We start from the raw sequence: 11,104 nt of genomic DNA on the forward strand, positions 1-11,104 counted from the left end.
ACATTTTAAACTTGTGCATTGTGGAAAATGGATAGGTCTCTAAACAAAAAGGAAAAAGCAATGATTCTATCTTTTGTCTTTTCCAAAAAAGCAAAGCACGCACTCATACAAAAATATGCTAATTTTTCTATTAGCAAAATCATAAATATAAGCTGAAAAGGTTTTCAAAACCTCAATATGTTGGCAGCAGGGGGATTTGAACCCACGCCTCCAAAGAGACTGGAGCCTAAATCCAGCGCCTTAGACCACTCGGCCATGCTACCTTAATCAGTATGGTTAATTAAGCTTCCTTAGAGAAAGTGAAATACATTTGACAACATTTAAAATTAGTACATTTTGGAAAATGGGCATGTCTCTAAACATTAGGCAAAAACAAAGATTCTATCAACGGTCTTTATCTTAACTGAAAACTGCTAAATCATACAAATACAAAAGAAGATTATATCACATGCTAATTTGCATGCTAGCAAAATCATAAGAATAAGTACAAAAACATTTCAAGATCTCATTATACTGGCAGCAGTGAGATTAAAGCATATGCTAATTTTGCATGTTAGCATAATTATAAGAATGAGATAAAAAGGTTTAAAAGAACTCATACTAGTGGCAGCAGTGGGATTTGAACTCACAAGTCTGTTGGAATATGGGTAAGTCTCTTAACAATAGGAAAAATCAAAGATTCTTTCAACTGTCTCTTCCTAAACAGAAATTAACACACTCATGAAAATACAAAATCATAAGAATTAGATCAAAGGGTTCTCAAAACCTCATAATAATGGCAGCAGTGGCATTTGAATGGGCATGTCTCTAAACATTAGAAAAAAGCAAGGATTCTTTCAACAGTCTTTATCTGAACTGAAAACTGGAAAATCATGCAAATACAAAAGAAGATTAAATCACATGCTAATTTGCATGTTAGCAAAATCATAAGAATAAGTACAAAAACATTTCAAGATCTCATAATACTGGCAGCAGTGGGTTTAAAGCATATGCTAATTTTGCATGTTAGCATAATTATAAGAATAAGATAAAAAGGTTTAAAAGAACTCATACTAGTGGCATTTGAACCCACAAGTCTGTTAAAATTTAGGTAAGTCTCTAAACAATAGGAACAATCAATGATTCTTTCAACTGTCTTTTCCAAAACAGAAATGCACACACTCATGGAAATACAAAATACTCAGAATTAGATCAAAGGGTTCTCAAAACCTCATAATACTGGCAGCAGTGTGATTTGAACCCACGCCTCCTAAGAGACTGGAGCCTTAATCCAGCGCCTTAGACCGCTCGGCCATGCTACCTAATGCATCATTAAAAGAGCTTCCTTAGAGTAAGTTTCGTGTATCTGACTACATTTTAAACTTGTGCATTGTGGAAAATGGATAGGTCTCTAAACAAAAAGGAAAAAGCAATGATTCTATCTTTTGTCTTTTCCAAAAAAGCAAAGCACGCACTCATACAAAAATATGCTAATTTTTCTGTTAGCAAAATCATAAATATAAGCTGAAAAGGTTTTCAAAACCTCAATATGTTGGCAGCAGTGGGATTTGAACCCACGCCTCCAAAGAGACTGGAGCCTAAAGCCAGCGCCTTAGACCACTCGGCCATGCTACCCTAAACAGCATGGTTAATTAAGCTTCCTTAGAGAAAGTGAAGTACATTTGACAACATTTAAAATTAGTACATTTTGGAAAATAGGCATGTCTCTAAACATTAGAAAAAAGCAAGGATTCTTTCAACAGTCTTTATCTGAACTGAAAACTGCAAAATCATGCAAATACAAAAGAAGATTAAATCACATGCTAATTTGCATGCTAGCAAAATCATAAGAATAAGTACAAAAACATTTCAAGATCTCATAATACTGGCAGCAGTGGGTTTAAAGCATATGCTAATTTTGCATGTTAGCATAATTATAAGAATAAGATAAAAAGGTTTAAAAGAACTCATACTAGTGGCAGCAGTGGGATTTGAACTCACAAGTCTGTTGGAATATGGGTAAGTCTCTTAACAATAGGAAAAATCAAAGATTCTTTCAACTGTCTCTTCCTAAACAGAAATTAACACACTCATGAAAATACAAAATCATAAGAATTAGATCAAAGGGTTCTCAAAACCTCATAATAATGGCAGCAGTGGCATTTGAATGGGCATGTCTCTAAACATTAGAAAAAAGCAAGGATTCTTTCAACAGTCTTTATCTGAACTGAAAACTGGAAAATCATGCAAATACAAAAGAAGATTAAATCACATGCTAATTTGCATGTTAGCAAAATCATAAGAATAAGTACAAAAACATTTCAAGATCTCATAATACTGGCAGCAGTGGGTTTAAAGCATATGCTAATTTTGCATGTTAGCATAATTATAAGAATAAGATAAAAAGGTTTAAAAGAACTCATACTAGTGGCATTTGAACCCTCAAGTCTGTTAAAATTTAGGTAAGTCTCTAAACTAAAGTCGAAAACTGTCTTTTCCAAAACAGAAATGCACACACTAATGGAAATACAAAATCCTCAGAATTAGATCAAAGGGTTCTCAAAACATCATAATACTGGCAGCAGTGGGATTTGAACCCACGCCTCCGAAGAGACTGGAGCCTTAATCCAGCGCCTTAGACCGCTCGGCCATGCTACATAATGCATCATTAAAAGAGCTTCCTTAGAGTAAGTTTAGTGTATCTGACTACATTTTAAACTTGTGCATTGTGGAAAATGGATAGGTCTCTAAACAAAAAGGAAAAAGCAATGATTCTATCTTTTGTCTTTTCCAAAAAAGCAAAGCACGCACTCATACAAAAATATGCTAATTTTTCTATTAGCAAAATCATAAATATAAGCTGAAAAGGTTTTCAAAACCTCAATATGTTGGCAGCAGTGGGATTTGAACCCACGCCTCCGAACAGACTGGAGCCTTAATCCAGCGCCTTAGACCACTCGGCCATGCTACCTTAAACAGCATGGTTAATTAAGCTTCCTTAGAGAAAGTGAAGTACATTTGACAACATTTAAAATTAGTACATTTTGGAAAATGGGCATGTCTCTAAACATTAGGCAAAAACAAAGATTCTATCAACGGTCTTTATCTTAACTGAAAACTGCTAAATCATACAAATACAAAAGAAGATTATATCACATGCTAATTTGCATGCTAGCAAAATCATAAGAAAAAGTACAAAAACATTTCAAGATCTCATTATACTGGCAGCAGTGAGATTAAAGCATAAGCTAATTTTGCATGTTAGCATAATTATAAGAATGAGATAAAAAGGTTTAAAAGAACTCATACTAGTGGCAGCAGTGGGATTTGAACTCACAAGTCTGTTGGAATATGGGTAAGTCTCTTAACAATAGGAAAAATCAAAGATTCTTTCAACTGTCTCTTCCTAAACAGAAATTAACACACTCATGAAAATACAAAATCATAAGAATTAGATCAAAGGGTTCTCAAAACCTCATAATAATGGCAGCAGTGGGATTTGAATGGGCATGTCTCTAAACATTAGAAAAAAGCAAGGATTCTTTCAACAGTCTTTATCTGAACTGAAAACTGGAAAATCATGCAAATACAAAAGAAGATTAAATCACATGCTAATTTGCATGTTAGCAAAATCATAAGAATAAGTACAAAAACATTTCAAGATCTCATAATACTGGCAGCAGTGGGTTTAAAGCATATGCTAATTTTGCATGTTAGCATAATTATAAGAATAAGATAAAAAGGTTTAAAAGAACTCATACTAGTGGCATTTGAACCCACAAGTCTGTTAAAATTTAGGTAAGTCTCTAAACAATAGGAACAATCAATGATTCTTTCAACTGTCTTTTCCAAAACAGAAATGCACACACTCATGGAAATACAAAATACTCAGAATTAGATCAAAGGGTTCTCAAAACCTAGTGGCATTTGAACCCACAAGTCTGTTAAAATTTAGGTAAGTCTCTAAACTAAAGTCTAAAACTGTCTTTTCCAAAACAGAAATGCACACACTCATGGAAATACAAAATCCTCAGAATTAGATCAAAGGGTTCTCAAAACCTCATAATACTGGCAGCAGTGGGATTTGAACCCACGCCTCCAAAGAGACTGGAGCCTTAATCCAGCGCCTTAGACCGCTCGGCCATGCTACCTAATGCATCATTAAAAGAGCTTCCTGAGAGTAAGTTTAGTGTATCTGACTACATTTTAAACTTGTGAATTGTGGAAAATGGATAGGTCTCTAAACAAAAAGGAAAAAGCAATGATTCTATCTTTTGTCTTTTCCAAAAAAGCAAAGCACGCACTCATACAAAAATATGCTAATTTTTCTATTAGCAAAATCATAAATATAAGCTGAAAAGGTTTTCAAAACCTCAATATGTTAGCAGCAGTGGGATTTGAACCCACGCCTCCAAAGAGACTGGAGCCTAAATCCAGCGCCTTAGACCACTCGGCCATGCTACCTTAAACAGCATGGTTAATTAAGCTTCCTTAGAGAAAGTGAAGTACATTTGACAACATTTAAAATTAGTACATTTTGGAAAATGGGCATGTCTCTAAACATTAGGCAAAAACAAAGATTCTATCAACGGTCTTTATCTTAACTGAAAACTGCTAAATCATACAAATACAAAAGAAGATTATATCACATGCTAATTTGCATGCTAGCAAAATCATAAGAATAAGTACAAAAACATTTCAAGATCTCATAATACTGGCAGCAGTGAGATTAAAGCATATGCTAATTTTGCATGTTAGCATAATTATAAGAATGAGATAAAAAGGTTTAAAAGAACTCATACTAGTGGCAGCAGTGGGATTTGAACTCACAAGTCTGTTGGAATATGGGTAAGTCTCTTAACAATAGGAAAAATCAATGATTCTTTCAACTGTCTTTTCCTAAACAGAAATTAACACACTCATGAAAATACAAAATCATAAGAATTAGATCAAAGGGTTCTCAAAACCTCATAATAATGGCAGCAGTGGGATTTGAATGGGCATGTCTCTAAACATTAGAAAAAAGCAAGGATTCTTTCAACAGTCTTTATCTGAACTGAAAACTGGAAAATCATGCAAATACAAAAGAAGATTAAATCACATGCTAATTTGCATGTTAGCAAAATCATAAGAATAAGTACAAAAACATTTCAAGATCTCATAATACTGGCAGCAGTGGGTTTAAAGCATATGCTAATTTTGCATGTTAGCATAATTATAAGAATAAGATAAAAAGGTTTAAAAGAACTCATACTAGTGGCATTTGAACCCACAAGTCTGTTAAAATTTAGGTAAGTCTCTAAACAATAGGAACAATCAATGATTCTTTCAACTGTCTTTTCCAAAACAGAAATGCACACACTCATGGAAATACAAAATACTCAGAATTAGATCAAAGGGTTCTCAAAACCTCATAATACTAGCAGCAGCGGGATTTGAACCCACGCCTCCGAAGAGACTGGAGCCTTAATCCAGCGCCTTAGACCGCTCGGCCATGCTACCTAATGCATCATTAAAAGAGCTTCCTTAGAGTAAGTTTAGTGTATCTGACTACATTTTAAACTTGTGCATTGTGGAAAATGGATAGGTCTCTAAACAAAAAGGAAAAAGCAATGATTCTATCTTTTGTCTTTTCCAAAAAAGCAAAGCACGCACTCATACAAAAATATGCTAATTTTTCTATTAGCAAAATCATAAATATAAGCTGAAAAAGTTTTCAAAACCTCAATATGTTGGCAGCAGTGGGATTTGAACCCACGCCTCCAAAGAGACTGAAGCCTAAATCCAGCGCCTTAGACCACTCGGCCATGCTACCTTAAACAGCATGGTTAATTAAGCTTCCTTAGAGAAAGTGAAGTACATTTGACAACATTTAAAATTAGTACATTTTGGAAAATGGGCATGTCTCTAAACATTAGGCAAAAACAAAGATTCTATCAACGGTCTTTATCTTAACTGAAAACTGCTAAATCATACAAATACAAAAGAAGATTATATCACATGCTAATTTGCATGCTAGCAAAATCATAAGAATAAATACAAAAACATTTCAAGATCTCATTATACTGGCAGCAGTGAGATTAAAGCATATGCTAATTTTGCATGTTAGCATAATTATAAGAATGAGATAAAAAGGTTTAAAAGAACTCATACTAGTGGCAGCAGTGGGATTTGAACTCACAAGTCTGTTGGAATATGGGTAAGTCTCTTAACAATAGGAAAAATCAATGATTCTTTCAACTGTCTTTTCCTAAACAGAAATTAACACACTCATGAAAATACAAAATCATAAGAATTAGATCAAAGGGTTCTCAAAACCTCATAATAATGGCAGCAGTGGGATTTGAATGGGCATGTCTCTAAACATTAGAAAAAAGCAAGGATTCTTTCAACAGTCTTTATCTGAACTGAAAACTGGAAAATCATGCAAATACAAAAGAAGATTAAATCACATGCTAATTTGCATGTTAGCAAAATCATAAGAATAAGTACAAAAACATTTCAAGATCTCATAATACTGGCAGCAGTGGGTTTAAAGCATATGCTAATTTTGCATGTTAGCATAATTATAAGAATAAGATAAAAAGGTTTAAAAGAACTCATACTAGTGGCATTTGAACCCACAAGTCTGTTAAAATTTAGGTAAGTCTCTAAACAATAGGAACAATCAATGATTCTTTCAACTGTCTTTTCCAAAACAGAAATGCACACACTCATGGAAATACAAAATACTCAGAATTAGATCAAAGGGTTCTCAAAACCTCATAATACTAGCAGCAGCGGGATTTGAACCCACGCCTCCGAAGAGACTGGAGCCTTAATCCAGCGCCTTAGACCGCTCGGCCATGCTAACTAATGCGTCATTAAAAGAGCTTCCTTAGAGTAAGTTTAGTGTATCTGACTACATTTTAAACTTGTGCATTGTGGAAAATGGATAGGTCTCTAAACAAAAAGGAAAAAGCAATGATTCTATCTTTTGTCTTTTCCAAAAAAGCAAAGCACGCACTCATACAAAAATATGCTAATTTTTCTATTAGCAAAATCATAAATATAAGCTGAAAAGGTTTTCAAAACCTCAACATGTTGGCAGCAGTGGGATTTGAACCCACGCCTCCAAAGAGACTGGAGCCTAAATCCAGCGCCTTAGACCACTCGGCCATGCTACCTTAAACAGTATGGTTAATTAAGCTTCCTTAGAGAAAGTGAAGTACATTTGACAACATTTAAAATTAGTACATTTTGGAAAATGGGCATGTCTCTAAACATTAGGCAAAAACAAAGATTCTATCAACGGTCTTTATCTTAACTGAAAACTGCTAAATCATACAAATACAAAAGAAGATTATATCACATGCTAATTTGCATGCTAGCAAAATCATAAGAATAAGTACAAAAACATTTCAAGATCTCATTATACTGGCAGCAGTGAGATTAAAGCATATGCTAATTTTGCATGTTAGCATAATTATAAGAATGAGATAAAAAGGTTTAAAAGAACTCATACTAGTGGCAGCAGTGGGATTTGAACTCACAAGTCTGTTGGAATATGGGTAAGTCTCTTAACAATAGGAAAAATCAGAGATTCTTTCAACTGTCTCTTCCTAAACAGAAATTAACACACTCATGAAAATACAAAATCATAAGAATTAGATCAAAGGGTTCTCAAAACCTCATAATAATGGCAGCAGTGGGATTTGAATGGGCATGTCTCTAAACATTAGAAAAAAGCAAGGATTCTTTCAACAGTCTTTATCTGAACTGAAAACTGGAAAATCATGCAAATACAAAAGAAGATTAAATCACATGCTAATTTGCATGTTAGCAAAATCATAAGAATAAGTACAAAAACATTTCAAGATCTCATAATACTGGCAGCAGTGGGTTTAAAGCATATGCTAATTTTGCATGTTAGCATAATTATAAGAATAAGATAAAAAGGTTTAAAAGAACTCATACTAGTGGCATTTGAACCCACAAGTCTGTTAAAATTTAGGTAAGTCTCTAAACAATAGGAACAATCAATGATTCTTTCAACTGTCTTTTCCAAATCAGAAATGCACACACTCATGGAAATACAAAATACTCAGAATTAGATCAAAGGGTTCTCAAAACCTCATAATACTGGCAGCAGTGGGATTTGAACCCACGCCTCCGAAGAGACTGGAGCCTTAATCCAGCGCCTTAGACCGCTCGGCCATGCTACCTAATGCGTCATTAAAAGAGCTTCCTTAGAGTAAGTTTAGTGTATCTGACTACATTTTAAACTTGTGCATTGTGGAAAATGGATAGGTCTCTAAACAAAAAGGAAAAAGCAATGATTCTATCTTTTGTCTTTTCCAAAAAAGCAAAGCACGCACTCATACAAAAATATGCTAATTTTTCTATTAGCAAAATCATAAATATAAGCTGAAAAGGTTTTCAAAACCTCAATATGTTGGCAGCAGGGGGATTTGAACCCACGCCTCCAAAGAGACTGGAGCCTAAATCCAGCGCCTTAGACCACTCGGCCATGCTACCTTAATCAGTATGGTTAATTAAGCTTCCTTAGAGAAAGTGAAATACATTTGACAACATTTAAAATTAGTACATTTTGGAAAATGGGCATGTCTCTAAACATTAGGCAAAAACAAAGATTCTATCAACGGTCTTTATCTTAACTGAAAACTGCTAAATCATACAAATACAAAAGAAGATTATATCACATGCTAATTTGCATGCTAGCAAAATCATAAGAATAAGTACAAAAACATTTCAAGATCTCATTATACTGGCAGCAGTGAGATTAAAGCATATGCTAATTTTGCATGTTAGCATAATTATAAGAATGAGATAAAAAGGTTTAAAAGAACTCATACTAGTGGCAGCAGTGGGATTTGAACTCACAAGTCTGTTGGAATATGGGTAAGTCTCTTAACAATAGGAAAAATCAAAGATTCTTTCAACTGTCTCTTCCTAAACAGAAATTAACACACTCATGAAAATACAAAATCATAAGAATTAGATCAAAGGGTTCTCAAAACCTCATAATAATGGCAGCAGTGGCATTTGAATGGGCATGTCTCTAAACATTAGAAAAAAGCAAGGATTCTTTCAACAGTCTTTATCTGAACTGAAAACTGGAAAATCATGCAAATACAAAAGAAGATTAAATCACATGCTAATTTGCATGTTAGCAAAATCATAAGAATAAGTACAAAAACATTTCAAGATCTCATAATACTGGCAGCAGTGGGTTTAAAGCATATGCTAATTTTGCATGTTAGCATAATTATAAGAATAAGATAAAAAGGTTTAAAAGAACTCATACTAGTGGCATTTGAACCCACAAGTCTGTTAAAATTTAGGTAAGTCTCTAAACAATAGGAACAATCAATGATTCTTTCAACTGTCTTTTCCAAAACAGAAATGCACACACTCATGGAAATACAAAATACTCAGAATTAGATCAAAGGGTTCTCAAAACCTCATAATACTGGCAGCAGTGTGATTTGAACCCACGCCTCCTAAGAGACTGGAGCCTTAATCCAGCGCCTTAGACCGCTCGGCCATGCTACCTAATGCATCATTAAAAGAGCTTCCTTAGAGTAAGTTTCGTGTATCTGACTACATTTTAAACTTGTGCATTGTGGAAAATGGATAGGTCTCTAAACAAAAAGGAAAAAGCAATGATTCTATCTTTTGTCTTTTCCAAAAAAGCAAAGCACGCACTCATACAAAAATATGCTAATTTTTCTGTTAGCAAAATCATAAATATAAGCTGAAAAGGTTTTCAAAACCTCAATATGTTGGCAGCAGTGGGATTTGAACCCACGCCTCCAAAGAGACTGGAGCCTAAAGCCAGCGCCTTAGACCACTCGGCCATGCTACCCTAAACAGCATGGTTAATTAAGCTTCCTTAGAGAAAGTGAAGTACATTTGACAACATTTAAAATTAGTACATTTTGGAAAATAGGCATGTCTCTAAACATTAGAAAAAAGCAAGGATTCTTTCAACAGTCTTTATCTGAACTGAAAACTGCAAAATCATGCAAATACAAAAGAAGATTAAATCACATGCTAATTTGCATGCTAGCAAAATCATAAGAATAAGTACAAAAACATTTCAAGATCTCATAATACTGGCAGCAGTGGGTTTAAAGCATATGCTAATTTTGCATGTTAGCATAATTATAAGAATAAGATAAAAAGGTTTAAAAGAACTCATACTAGTGGCAGCAGTGGGATTTGAACTCACAAGTCTGTTGGAATATGGGTAAGTCTCTTAACAATAGGAAAAATCAAAGATTCTTTCAACTGTCTCTTCCTAAACAGAAATTAACACACTCATGAAAATACAAAATCATAAGAATTAGATCAAAGGGTTCTCAAAACCTCATAATAATGGCAGCAGTGGCATTTGAATGGGCATGTCTCTAAACATTAGAAAAAAGCAAGGATTCTTTCAACAGTCTTTATCTGAACTGAAAACTGGAAAATCATGCAAATACAAAAGAAGATTAAATCACATGCTAATTTGCATGTTAGCAAAATCATAAGAATAAGTACAAAAACATTTCAAGATCTCATAATACTGGCAGCAGTGGGTTTAAAGCATATGCTAATTTTGCATGTTAGCATAATTATAAGAATAAGATAAAAAGGTTTAAAAGAACTCATACTAGTGGCATTTGAACCCACAAGTCTGTTAAAATTTAGGTAAGTCTCTAAACAATAGGAACAATCAATGATTCTTTCAACTGTCTTTTCCAAATCAGAAATGCACACACTCATGGAAATACAAAATACTCAGAATTAGATCAAAGGGTTCTCAAAACCTCATAATACTGGCAGCAGTGGGATTTGAACCCACGCCTCCGAAGAGACTGGAGCCTTAATCCAGCGCCTTAGACCGCTCGGCCATGCTACCTAATGCGTCATTAAAAGAGCTTCCTTAGAGTAAGTTTAGTGTATCTGACTACATTTTAAACTTGTGCATTGTGGAAAATGGATAGGTCTCTAAACAAAAAGGAAAAAGCAATGATTCTATCTTTTGTCTTTTCCAAAAAAGCAAAGCACGCACTCATACAAAAATATGCTAATTTTTCTATTAGCAAAATCATAAATATAAGCTGAAAAGGTTTTCAAA

At 34.0% G+C, this 11,104-nt stretch overlaps 4 non-coding genes across 4 annotated transcripts; all 4 read right to left on the minus strand.

Moving 5' to 3' along the window:
• Positions 1-4,048: 4,048 nt before the first annotated feature.
• Positions 4,049-4,130, minus strand: TRNAL-AAG (transfer RNA leucine (anticodon AAG)). Its single transcript has one exon. It is a non-coding gene; the product is annotated as a tRNA-Leu (tRNA).
• Positions 4,131-7,063: 2,933 nt separating this feature from the next.
• On the minus strand, positions 7,064-7,145 carry TRNAL-UAG (transfer RNA leucine (anticodon UAG)). Its single transcript has one exon. It is a non-coding gene; the product is annotated as a tRNA-Leu (tRNA).
• A 956-nt stretch (positions 7,146-8,101) lies between these two features.
• TRNAL-AAG (transfer RNA leucine (anticodon AAG)) lies at positions 8,102-8,183 on the minus strand. Its single transcript has one exon. It is a non-coding gene; the product is annotated as a tRNA-Leu (tRNA).
• A 2,620-nt stretch (positions 8,184-10,803) lies between these two features.
• Positions 10,804-10,885, minus strand: TRNAL-AAG (transfer RNA leucine (anticodon AAG)). The gene has a single exon. It is a non-coding gene; the product is annotated as a tRNA-Leu (tRNA).
• Between the last annotated feature and the right edge of the window lie 219 nt (positions 10,886-11,104).

The sequence above is a fragment of the Ranitomeya variabilis genome, chromosome 5 (assembly GCF_051348905.1).
Source record: "Ranitomeya variabilis isolate aRanVar5 chromosome 5, aRanVar5.hap1, whole genome shotgun sequence".
NCBI lineage: Eukaryota > Metazoa > Chordata > Amphibia > Anura > Dendrobatidae > Ranitomeya > Ranitomeya variabilis.